Here is a 10,706-nt window from a genome sequence, read left to right on the forward strand (position 1 = left end):
CTTGTTTTAGAGGTTAGTTTTCTCCAGCAGGCAAGGACCATGACTTGCCCTTGACCTCATGTGTTGTCCATTTACAATTGGAAATGATTTACAACTGGAGGGCAAGTTCAGGACAATTTCTTGCTGAATTTTCAGTGACTGGCCCACATTCTCCCAGCATCATTGTTGTGGACCAAGGCATTCTCTTACACCCAATGCGGGGTTCCTTACCCTAAAAATGAATCCCAACATGTCCTTCCAATGTCTGGTCTCATCGCTAACTCTTTATTTGTTTTAAACTACCAGAATGCAACATACTTCTGCTAGGCTTTCTCCAGCCTTTTCTCTTCTCATCTCTCTCCAGACACACTTCCTGCTATGTAGTTTCTAAGGGGTTAAAATCTCCAAGTAAATCTCCAAGGAAAGAAAATTACTAATGGTATCAGGTGCCTCAGTCTAGTAAACTCAAAAGAGCTATCCATGCAATCGCGTGGATAGTCTGGGCTTCTATATGGACCTTGGATCATAAGCTAGGCCCCACAGCTTGAGGTTTTCATATGTATCGCTGTTTGGGCTTCATAGTAAATAGATGGGGAAACAGTGGAAACAGTGACAGACTTTATTTTGGGGGGGCTCCAAAATCATAGCAGGTGGTGACTGCAGCCATGTAACTGAAAGACACTTGCTCCTTGGATAAAAAGTTACGACCAACCTAGACAGCATATTAAAAAGCAGAGACATTACTTTGCCAACAAAGGTCTGTCTAGTCAAAGCTTTGGTTTTTCTAGTGGTCATGTATGGATATGAAAGTTGGACTATAAAGAGAGCTGAGTGCCGAAGAAGTGATGCTTTTGAACTGTGTTGTTGGAGAAGACTCTTGAGAGTCCTTTGGACTGTAAGGAGATCCAACCAGTCCATCCTAAAGGAGATCAGTCCTGAATATTCATTGGAAGGACTGATGCTGAAGCTGAAACTCCAATACTTTGGCCACCTGATGTGAAGAGCTGACTCATTTGAAACTGACTCCCTGATGCTGGGAAAGGAGGACAAGGGGACAATAGAGGATGAGATGGTTGGATGGCATCACTGACTCGATGGACAGGAGTTTGAGCAAGCTCCAGGAGTTGTTGATGGACAGGGAGGCCTGGTGTACTGCAGTCCGTGGGGTCGCCAAGAATCGGACACGACTGGGCCCCTGAACTGAACTGAATTGGGCTTGTATGCGCACCCTGGATCTCTGAGCCAGGGCCCATAGTTCTCCCTCCCTCTTCTGAAGCAGTCAGCTGAGTTCCATTTCAGCTGGCAGTGCACACCTAGGGCACTGATTTTGATGTCTAGGTCCACCCCAGAGACCTCATTATTGGGAAACTTTTTTCCAAGATTCTGGCAATGGGTTGGCTGTGAGTTGGGGTTTTGCACAAATGTTCACCCTTTTTGCTGTCTTTATAGTTATTTGAGTAGGAAGTTAGGAGAGGTCCTGTTAGGATCTCTAAGCCAACTGACTTTCAACCAGAAATCTGCTGCTGATTTTATTTTTAAATACAAATTTGTCTACAACTATTACCAGTTAGGAAGATTTTATTTCACCATGTTGGCTAGAAAATTTTGGTTATTTCCCTCACAGAAGACGTTTTAAAAATCCTGATCAGACTACTGCGAGGCCACCTGTTGAAACTCCCTGTTGGCTTGGCACTCTCAGACTCTGCTCAGCCCATTTTTGGAAGGCCGTCTGGCCCAACGTAAACCAGAAGACTCAGAAACATCTTTAAATTCAGAAGTCTCAGCTCAAATCCCTTGCTCAGCACAGTCATTAGCACATGTCTCTTTTGCATGAATTTAGAAAAAGTAATCCCTTCCGATTATTTATTAGAATAAATTCATTATTATTTATTTGATGAAATCCCCTTATTTCTATCTATTAAACAATTGCTATGTTATTTTTACAGAACAAGACACGTCACTGTGATTTGCTAGACATTTGTCAAAACATATGACAGGAATAGTTTCCCTTAGAGTTGTGCACTATTCCAACTGTGCAACTGTACACGACAACCCTGCTCTTGTGCTTTTGCTCCTGAGAAAACTACTTTTAGAGATCACAAGAGGACTTGTGGTTATATATAGTAGGTTAAATAACTGCTCACTCTCCTGAGGCCTCACTAAAATGAAAGTAAAAGAAAAACATTAAGGCATGCATCAACAAGGTCAAAGAGCAAGAGAGAAAGAAACAGCAAGAGAAATGTGCAAGCTAGAAAGCAAAAGGATGAAAGATAAGAGACATTGCAGGAATTAAAATGAACAGTGAACTCACCAGTGGTAAAAGCTGGACATGATTTGCACTGTGGAACCCCTCTAATAATTAGAAATTGGCAGCACTAGGCAATTATACTTTGGGAATGACAGCAGAGCTGAAAACAAGAGTGGTTATTTGAAAGTCCGTATGAGAAACACTCAGACTGTCAAATTGCCCGCATTGTTCTCACTTAGCACAGCTTGGCCTCGGTATTTTCACACCTTGGTGGAAACCCAGAGATTTGTTCTCAGGACAGGATGACTGATCTCTGGGGTAAGGGAGAACAGACAGTGGGAGATGGGGATGCCTATTGAAAATAGATGGTCAAGTCAAAGTCCATTTGGCCATTGAATATTAGGACCATAAATTCTGTATAAGCACTCAGTTTATAGGATATTGGCAGCCAGGCTTACACCCTACGCAGGACAAAATCTTCATCACTTGCAATCTGACCATCCCAAGAGAAAATGTGCAAAGAGACTGACATCAGGGGTTCCAAGATCGCCTTCCTGTGTGTCCCAAAGATGGGATGGCACGCAAGGCTGCATTCCAGCTTTGGGGGGCCTCTTTCTTAAATATTAGCAGACAGTAGAGTGGTGTTGGTAGTGGTTTAGTTGCTAAGTCATCTCTGACTCTTTGCAACCCCATGTTGGGGAAGCTGGGGAAGGAGAAGAGGTACCCACCATTGGAAAGAGCCTGCATTCAAAGACTCAGGACAGGAGGTGGCATGTCCACCTGTGTCTGAGTCCATCCTGGCTTTCGGCTTCCTTTCTCCCATCGCTGCCACCCGCCCCCATCCCACTGGTTCTCCCGACTCCCCTCCTTTTCAGGGCTGGCTGTCTTGATGCTACCTACCCCTCACCTGACAGTCTACCCTATAACTATTCTCAACAGCGTGCGGGCAAATCGCATTTCTCCTAGTTTCAATACACTCAAAGTTAGTTTTTCAAGAGTCTATACAGAGGAAACACACTGTGTGCTGTGTGCGCTTAGTTATTCAGTTGTGTCCAACTCTTTGTGACCTCTTGGACTATAGCCCACCAGGCTCCTCTGTCCACAGAATTCTCCAGACAAAAATACTGGAATAGGCAACCAGTCCCTTCTCCAGGGGCTCATCTCGAACCAGGGATCAAACCCGGGTCTCCTGCTTTGCAGGCAGATTCTTTACTGACTGAGCCACCAGGGAAGGCCAAAACAAACTTACAAAATATAGAGATGTTTTCTTTCCAAGCCCCACATGCCGTCCTCCACTATCTGGCCACAGATGGACATGATTTGACTGACACTCATTAGAAAGCACCAGCCTTCCTTCTCTTCTCTAGCTTTGAGCTCCATCTCATCATCTTTGCTGAGACCACACATTTCCTGAGATGAGAAGAATGAATGTTACAGGATTATACAGTAGCAAGGGAGTTGTTGGAAACAGACTAAAAATGAAAATGAGAAGGAAAATATAGGAAGGAATTATCATTTAAACAGTTCAGAATTGTTCAAGGAAAAATAGGAAAATAAATGATCACTTTCAAACATCTGAATTATTTAGTCTTAAACACAAGAGGAGTACTTTTCCATCTACTTCTTCCTTGACTTCCAGAAGACTGGCTTATGTGAAAAAGCAGAATTTAACAGATTATCTCTTATTGACAAAAGATGTGGTCCTGAGCAGACAAGTACATTTTTCACAGCACTTTCTCAAGCAGAAAACCCAGCTCCTCCAATGTTATCTCTCTGATCCCTTCTGATGCATCCCGGATTATTCTGCCCCAATAGAACCTGCTGATTCTCATCCCAGCAGACATGACTGAGGTCACTGCAACAAGGAAAAAAGTTAGTCATTCTAAACCATGAGTGAGCCAACACATCCATGATGCAGATTCTTCATAAGGGTACAAGGCCTACGTGACAGGATAGACTTTCTATATTCATGACAAGATGGAATGTGCTCGACTCAGTAAGATGCAACATGCGTTTATTATGTCTTGTTGAACGTGAACTTCCAATGGGATTCCACAGGCAATCTCACCTTTTCAGTCAGCATCCTTTGTGTTACTTACACCTCTTCTCTGCATTACTTATACCTCTTCTTCACATCAGCATGGGAAATTTTTACATGGGTCATATTTATCTAAAAAAGATTAGATATAAGTAGACATAAAGCCTGGGCCAACTCTCCCATTCTGGTCCCTTTGTGAACTAATATACAGTATATCAGCACTGACTCAAAGAACCCCAAAATGCAAAATCAAGCAGGTAGGCAATAACATTCAGGTCCTAGACTTAAAAAAATAATAATTCTTAAGCAATGGACATCTGTCTCAGAAAAAAAGTAGAGAGGAAGCTAAGCTTAACGCTTCCAAGGTTCTGGACCCTAGAAGCCATACTTGGCCATTGACTATTGAATGAAAATTCTCTATTTCTTATTGCCAATAAGGAATTGGCTACTCTGAGCTCATGCGAAGGCAATTTTCAAACTCCTGTTTGACTTGGAACAGTTTCTAACAGCACACACTCTCTGCTCTTTAGTACGTTCTGGTCAAGGAGGACAGTGTGGCATTTGGCTTGAGGTCTGGCCCGTTTGCTGGGGAAAACCCTCATGCTTCAAACAGTTGTTTTCAAATATTGTAAAACCAGGACAATAGGCAGAAAAATCTGTTTGTTTGTTTTTTATTTTAAGGAGGATGTCCTTTAAATAGAAGAGTATGGCTGTCACCTGATTTACAATTTATAGCTGTTTGTGACAACAAACAGGATGTCAGGTTCTATCCCTCCGGAAGGGTGCATAAATCAAGGGACGTGTCAAACCAGCTTTTATCACCATTTATCGAACAGGACATGACGGTCTTTACCCTTGAAGTTTAAAACAGGCAGGATAACGCTCTGCAGGGTGGAGAGGATTCACGTTCTTTATCCAATGACCAAACATCAGGCTTGAATTGATGCATCTCTGACAATTTGCAAACCTTCACCCTTTCACTCAATCTCTTCTCACTTCTCTCACATCTGTTGGCTAGCTCTTTCTACAGTATAATTGGACTGAAGCCATTTCCAACTCAATGGACATAACTTTGAGCAAACTCCAGGACATACTGAAGGACAGGTAAGTCTGGTGTGCTGCAGCCCACGGGAACGCAAAGAATCAGACACAACTTAGCAACTGAACAGTCCCTATACTTTGAGTTTGAATTATTTGGTTCCTCTTAAGGAATTCCCTGATTTATGTTCTCTTCTTTCTCATATTAGTTGGGATTCTTGTAGCTCCATTCTCTGATATGGACTCTCTGGAGTCGACTTTTACGATCACTTAAAAGTGCTAAAGTGTAGAGTCTTGGAGATAAGATGTCAGACACAAATGGCTGATGTTTCTGAAGGAATCCTGGATGTTACAGCATCACTGTTCTTGCCCTGATTTGCAAAAGCATACTAAAGAGGCAAAAAGCTTTTTGTGTATCAAGGACATCATCTGATAATAACTTTTAAAAAATGATCAAATGAGCAATTAGTATTCAATGTTTTGGGCTCCACACCCTAAGGGAATAGTCCCAGAAAAGGGCAAGCACTAGAGGCTTTATACTTGCTGCTAAAGCCAATCTTATGTCTCTTAGAAGAAAATTATTTTTTTTAAATCATGTTAGATCAATTAAACCTTTAGTTGTTATCTAGCCAGAGGCAATACATTTGAAATTTAAAGTCTCTGTCTCCTAATCACTAAGCAGCCAGTCGTTTGTGTTGTGACCTTAGGCAATCACTTAACCTCTCAGTGGTTCATATTTCCACATCTGCAAAATGTGCACATTAGTGTCAGCAATCATGAAAATTATCACGAAACACTTGCAAAATACCGAGGTAAAATAATGGCCTTCTTCTAAGAGATGTGGCTTCCCATCTGAACTTTGGCATAGAGTGGGCAACTCAGTACATGTTTATTGTGTATAACAATGAAAGCATGGATGCTCCAAATGTATTTAGCCATAGTTTTCATGTGGGCCCCTTCTGGCTCCTTACAGCCAATATATTAATAGCTCTTCCTCCAATACGGCACCATCACCCCAGCTGGGTGGCCTTTGGACTAATCTCCCCTCCCTACTCCTCTCCTGCATTTTTCCTTCCTCTCTCATTGCCATGTCCTTCTTCAGGGCACTTCTGCCTTTTCTCCTCCCCTACCCCCCATCCCCTGGAGCCATTTGACTTGCAGGATCTTAGTTTCCTGATCAGGGATAGAACCTGGGCCCCCAGCAGTGAAAGCGCAGAGTCCTAACCACTGGACCCCCAGGGAATTTCTGCCTCTTCAATCTGTTGTTCCCCAAACAAATCCCTTGTACCACTCCTCTCTCACCCCACTGCTAATCCAAACTAGCTCAGAGCATGTCTACAAGGACAACAATCAAAAGGGACAGTCACTTATCCAAAGAGCCCAGGAAAAGCATATTGGTGTCAAGACATGGCGTTCCAGTGGGCTGTGTGTGCATGCTAAGTCGTGTCCAATTCTGTCACCCCGTGGACTGTAGCCCACCAGCCTCCTCTGTCCATGGATTTCCCAGGCAGAATACTGGAGTGGGTAGCCATTTCCTCCTCCAGGGGATCTTCATGATCCAGGGATCAGACCCATCTCTCTTTCAATAATAACCCAGTTACCAATAACTGGAAGAGAAGAGAGCACATTTCTCAAGCATGCATGACTTCTAGGGATGCATCTGGAATAGGTGATCATGTGGATGATATAAAAGAAAAAAAGTTCTTCTGGCTCCAGGGGACCCATAATTTGTCATTTCATAAGGCTTAACGACTATCCCAGGAGTCTGGCATTTACAGAGCTAGTTAGCCTCCGGCGGCAGTGTGAGGATACATTCTCAGAGCCCTATTTAGACTCTGGAAGCTTTCTTCAAACCTCCAGTTGTTTCCAAATCAAAACAATAGGATTATTGTCATCTTAAAACAATGGAAACATTTCCTCTCTTTTTGTGGCTAGCTGGTTAATTCTTCGCTGAAAGTTCAAATAGCCATTGAGCCTCTTGGATACATTTATAGCATCCATGTCCCATCTGAGCTTCAATTTTCAAACTTGCCCACACTCAGAAGAAAGGATAAAAATAGCAGAACAGCATAAGCCAAACAGAGTTGGCTTTGTTGGCAAAATAATGGGATTAAGTTTTTAAACATAGGCCTGACCATTTCACTCTTTGGCTCCAACACAAAGTATAGGCTGAAATGTCTCTTAGTGAGTGATAGGCAGGTGGTTACAAGAGCTCCAGTGAAGCAAGGGAGATGATGGAATTGGGGCTGCAGGGATGGAAGGAAGCAATGATCGATAAGATGAAACTGAGGGCTTGAGAAATGACCAAAACCAAATGCTTCAGCAGTGAGCGAGGGAGCTTCCAGACCAGGAGAGTAACATTTTGGTTCTTGGTATTCAGGTCAGAGGGACATGGTTTGGAGGGTCATTTAACTGTCAACACTATTAACCAGATTAGATTATTTCTGTTAGTCCAAAAAGAGCACAAGCATTTCAGCACTGAGAATGTTTTAAAATGCCTCTTTCTTGCTAGTTCAGTCTTAAATTCCTTTGCATTTTTTAAAGACTAATTTTCAGGAATCTACTCCCTTGTCTATTGATCTTAAATAAAAATGAGCTGGAACCCACGAAAGGGGGCAAGAGAGGGGAGAGAAGGCAAACCCAAGTCTGAACTGCCTTGGCTCTAAATGGACACACTTCATTACATTTATACAATGTTCTGTATCAAGAACATCTCAATATAGTTGTGTGGCTTAGTTTTATAACATTAACAGGATGATTTACATGGGATATCAAACAGATTTAATAGTCTATTCATAGAAAATAAAGGGACACACTTCATTCTCATCCTCATTCCTTTGCAAAAACAAGTCACATGTCCTTGTCTAGGAAATGTAGTGCCTAATGGGCAGGTAGTGCCTAATGGACAGGCACTGCCCAGAGACAACTCTACAACACAGAACTGAAAGCAGTATGATTTTTTGGTTTGTTTAAAATTTTATTTATGTATTCTTTGGCCACGCCCACATGTAGAATCTTAATTTCCCAAGCAGGGATCGAACCTGCACCTTCTGCCTTGAAAGTGCAGAGTCTTAACCATTGGACCACCAGGGAAGTCCCTGAAAGAATTAATTTTTTAAGAACATCTAGCCATCTCTGTGGGCCTTCCCTCATGGTTCAGATGGCAAAGAATCTGCCAACAGTGCAGGAGACCCAGGTTCCGTCCCTGGGTCAGGAAGATTCCTTGGAGAAGGAAACGGCAAAGCACTCCCATATTCTTGCCTGGAGAATCCCATGGAGGGAGGAGCCTGACAGGCTACAGTCCACAGGGTCACAAAGAGTCAGACACAAATGAGCAACTAACACTGACTCAGCCATGTTGGTCACGTTCCTCTTCATCTCTCCTCTCCCTGTCTCACCACCCAGACCCCTTCATAGCTTAGATCACTATCTAAAGATAGGAATAATCAAAGGGGAAACCAAGTCCTGGGCTTCCATGGTGAAACAGTGGTAAAGAATTAGCCTGCCAATACAGGAGGCACAGGAGACTCAGGTTCAGTCCCTGGGTTGGGAAGATCCCCTGGATCAAGGAAATGGCAACCCACTCCAGTACTCTTGCCTGGGAAGTCCCATGGACAGAGGAGCCTGGCGGGCTACAGTCCATGGGGTCACAAGAGTCAGACACGACTTAGTGACAAAACAGCAACAAAACAGTTCCAGGCACTCATGGGTCCCAGGTTTGAAAAACTGCATCAAGAGTCTGTCTCTCTCTTCCCATTTCTTGCCTTTGCTTTCATGTGAGTTGGCTTCCTTTTCAGACAGGCAGTCACCACACGCTAGCTACGATGATCATGAGAAGCTTAGATTGCACTGTTCCTAGAACCAGCCGTCTCAGAAGAAAAAGAAAACAATAAAAACTACATCTTTCTCATGCAATTCACAGCATTCCCCGAAAATCAGTCTGACAGATCTAACTTGAAATGCATGCTCACTGTTGAACAAATTTCATACGTAGGAATAAGAAGTACTCTCATCAGCTCTTCCAAAGGCAGAAGAGATGGGGTCATGGGATTTATTGCTCACCAGGAATTTGCGAAGGAGCCGTTTCTGAAAGGAAAAGCAGTCGGACATTCAAGGAAGTACCACCGGTTATGACGTCGAGCTCAAAGAATGGGATGTAAACAGACGTGGAACTTGTGAATTTGCTTATTATTATTCCTTCCTGTCATTGTTGGTTTTCTTTTAGTCTTTAGTAATATATATCTTCTCATGTATTTCTGATTTTTTGCATATAAGAGTAAACCCGGAATTCTTTTCTCCAGTTACACTATGGAATTTTCTAGGTTAAGAATGAGGTCACTCCTTCAAACACAGTTTTAAATAACTAATGTGGCATAACACAAAAATTACATTTCAACAAATATTTTGATAAGAGGATCCCTTAAAATATTTGTAAAATCAAATCAGAGTGTATTTATTTTCATTTTGGAGGAAATGGTGTTCCTCGGGGCGGGGGGGGGGGGGGTGGGGAGTCCTAAAGTATCCTGCCAGATGTGAGCTTTTTGTCTACTAGGGAGACTGCAGATCCCTTAAGATACTTGGAAGGTCAGATCTACAGGGCGTTCACAGGTGCCAGACCTCTGATTTTTACTAAATCTGTATGTACTGCTTGGATAGCACCTAGATTGAAATATGGACGGAGTCATTCATGTATTTATTCAAGAAAAGGGGTTTTTTAGAGTTTTTCTATGTGGATCATTTTTTAAGTCTTTATTGAACTTGTTACAATATTGTTTCTGTTTGATGTTTTAATTTTTTGGCCGAGAGATTTGTGCGATCTTAGCTCCTCGACCAGGGATGAAACCCACACCCCTGCACTGGAAAGTGAAATCTTAACCCCTGGACCACCATGGAAGTTCCCAAGGAAAGTAATTGTTGTTAACATTGTTAATATTGAGTATTAGCACCTATGATGTACCACAGGCACCGGGCTACGTGTTGGGGATACAACCATGATCTTTAACTTAGTTACATCTACAAAGACCTTTGTTCCAAACAAGATTATAGTGACAGGTTCCAGGGAGGAAGGCATGAACATGTCTGTTTGAGGGCCACCATCCAGCCTATTACAGTGATCCAGGCTTCCTGAAGCTACTCGACGTTAAAGTCGAGGTTAAAAGCATGAGTCAGTGTCTGGGGAGTAGGGTTGAGGGGTGTTTCAGACTGGGAACAGCATGTCCAAAGCCTAGAGGCAAGAGCATGGTGCAATCAAGGAACTGAAAGAAGTTCCTATTTGGCCCAAGCTCAGAGCACTGGGAGAAAAGTTGGAGAGACAGGGCTGGACCCAATTGAGTGTAGGCCACATGAAGGAGTTCTGTGTTTATCTCTAGGCGGTGGGAAGCTGTGGAATGCTGTAAGAATAGG

The 10,706-nt window shown here is 42.8% G+C and overlaps 1 long non-coding RNA gene across 1 annotated transcript in view; it reads right to left on the minus strand.

Moving 5' to 3' along the window:
- LOC121820494 (uncharacterized) overlaps positions 1 to 9,435 on the minus strand; it is a 28,898-nt gene extending 19,463 nt beyond the window's left edge. Inside the window, exons 1-2 of the long non-coding RNA XR_006061058.2 lie at positions 9,366 to 9,435; positions 4,296 to 4,397 (exon numbers count right to left, since the gene is read on the minus strand). This is a non-coding gene — a long non-coding RNA (uncharacterized LOC121820494). The remainder of the gene's footprint in view (positions 1 to 4,295; positions 4,398 to 9,365) is intronic.
- Positions 9,436 to 10,706: the final 1,271 nt, after the last annotated feature.

Source organism: Ovis aries, chromosome 10, assembly GCF_016772045.2.
Source record: "Ovis aries strain OAR_USU_Benz2616 breed Rambouillet chromosome 10, ARS-UI_Ramb_v3.0, whole genome shotgun sequence".
NCBI classification, from domain to species: domain Eukaryota; kingdom Metazoa; phylum Chordata; class Mammalia; order Artiodactyla; family Bovidae; genus Ovis; species Ovis aries.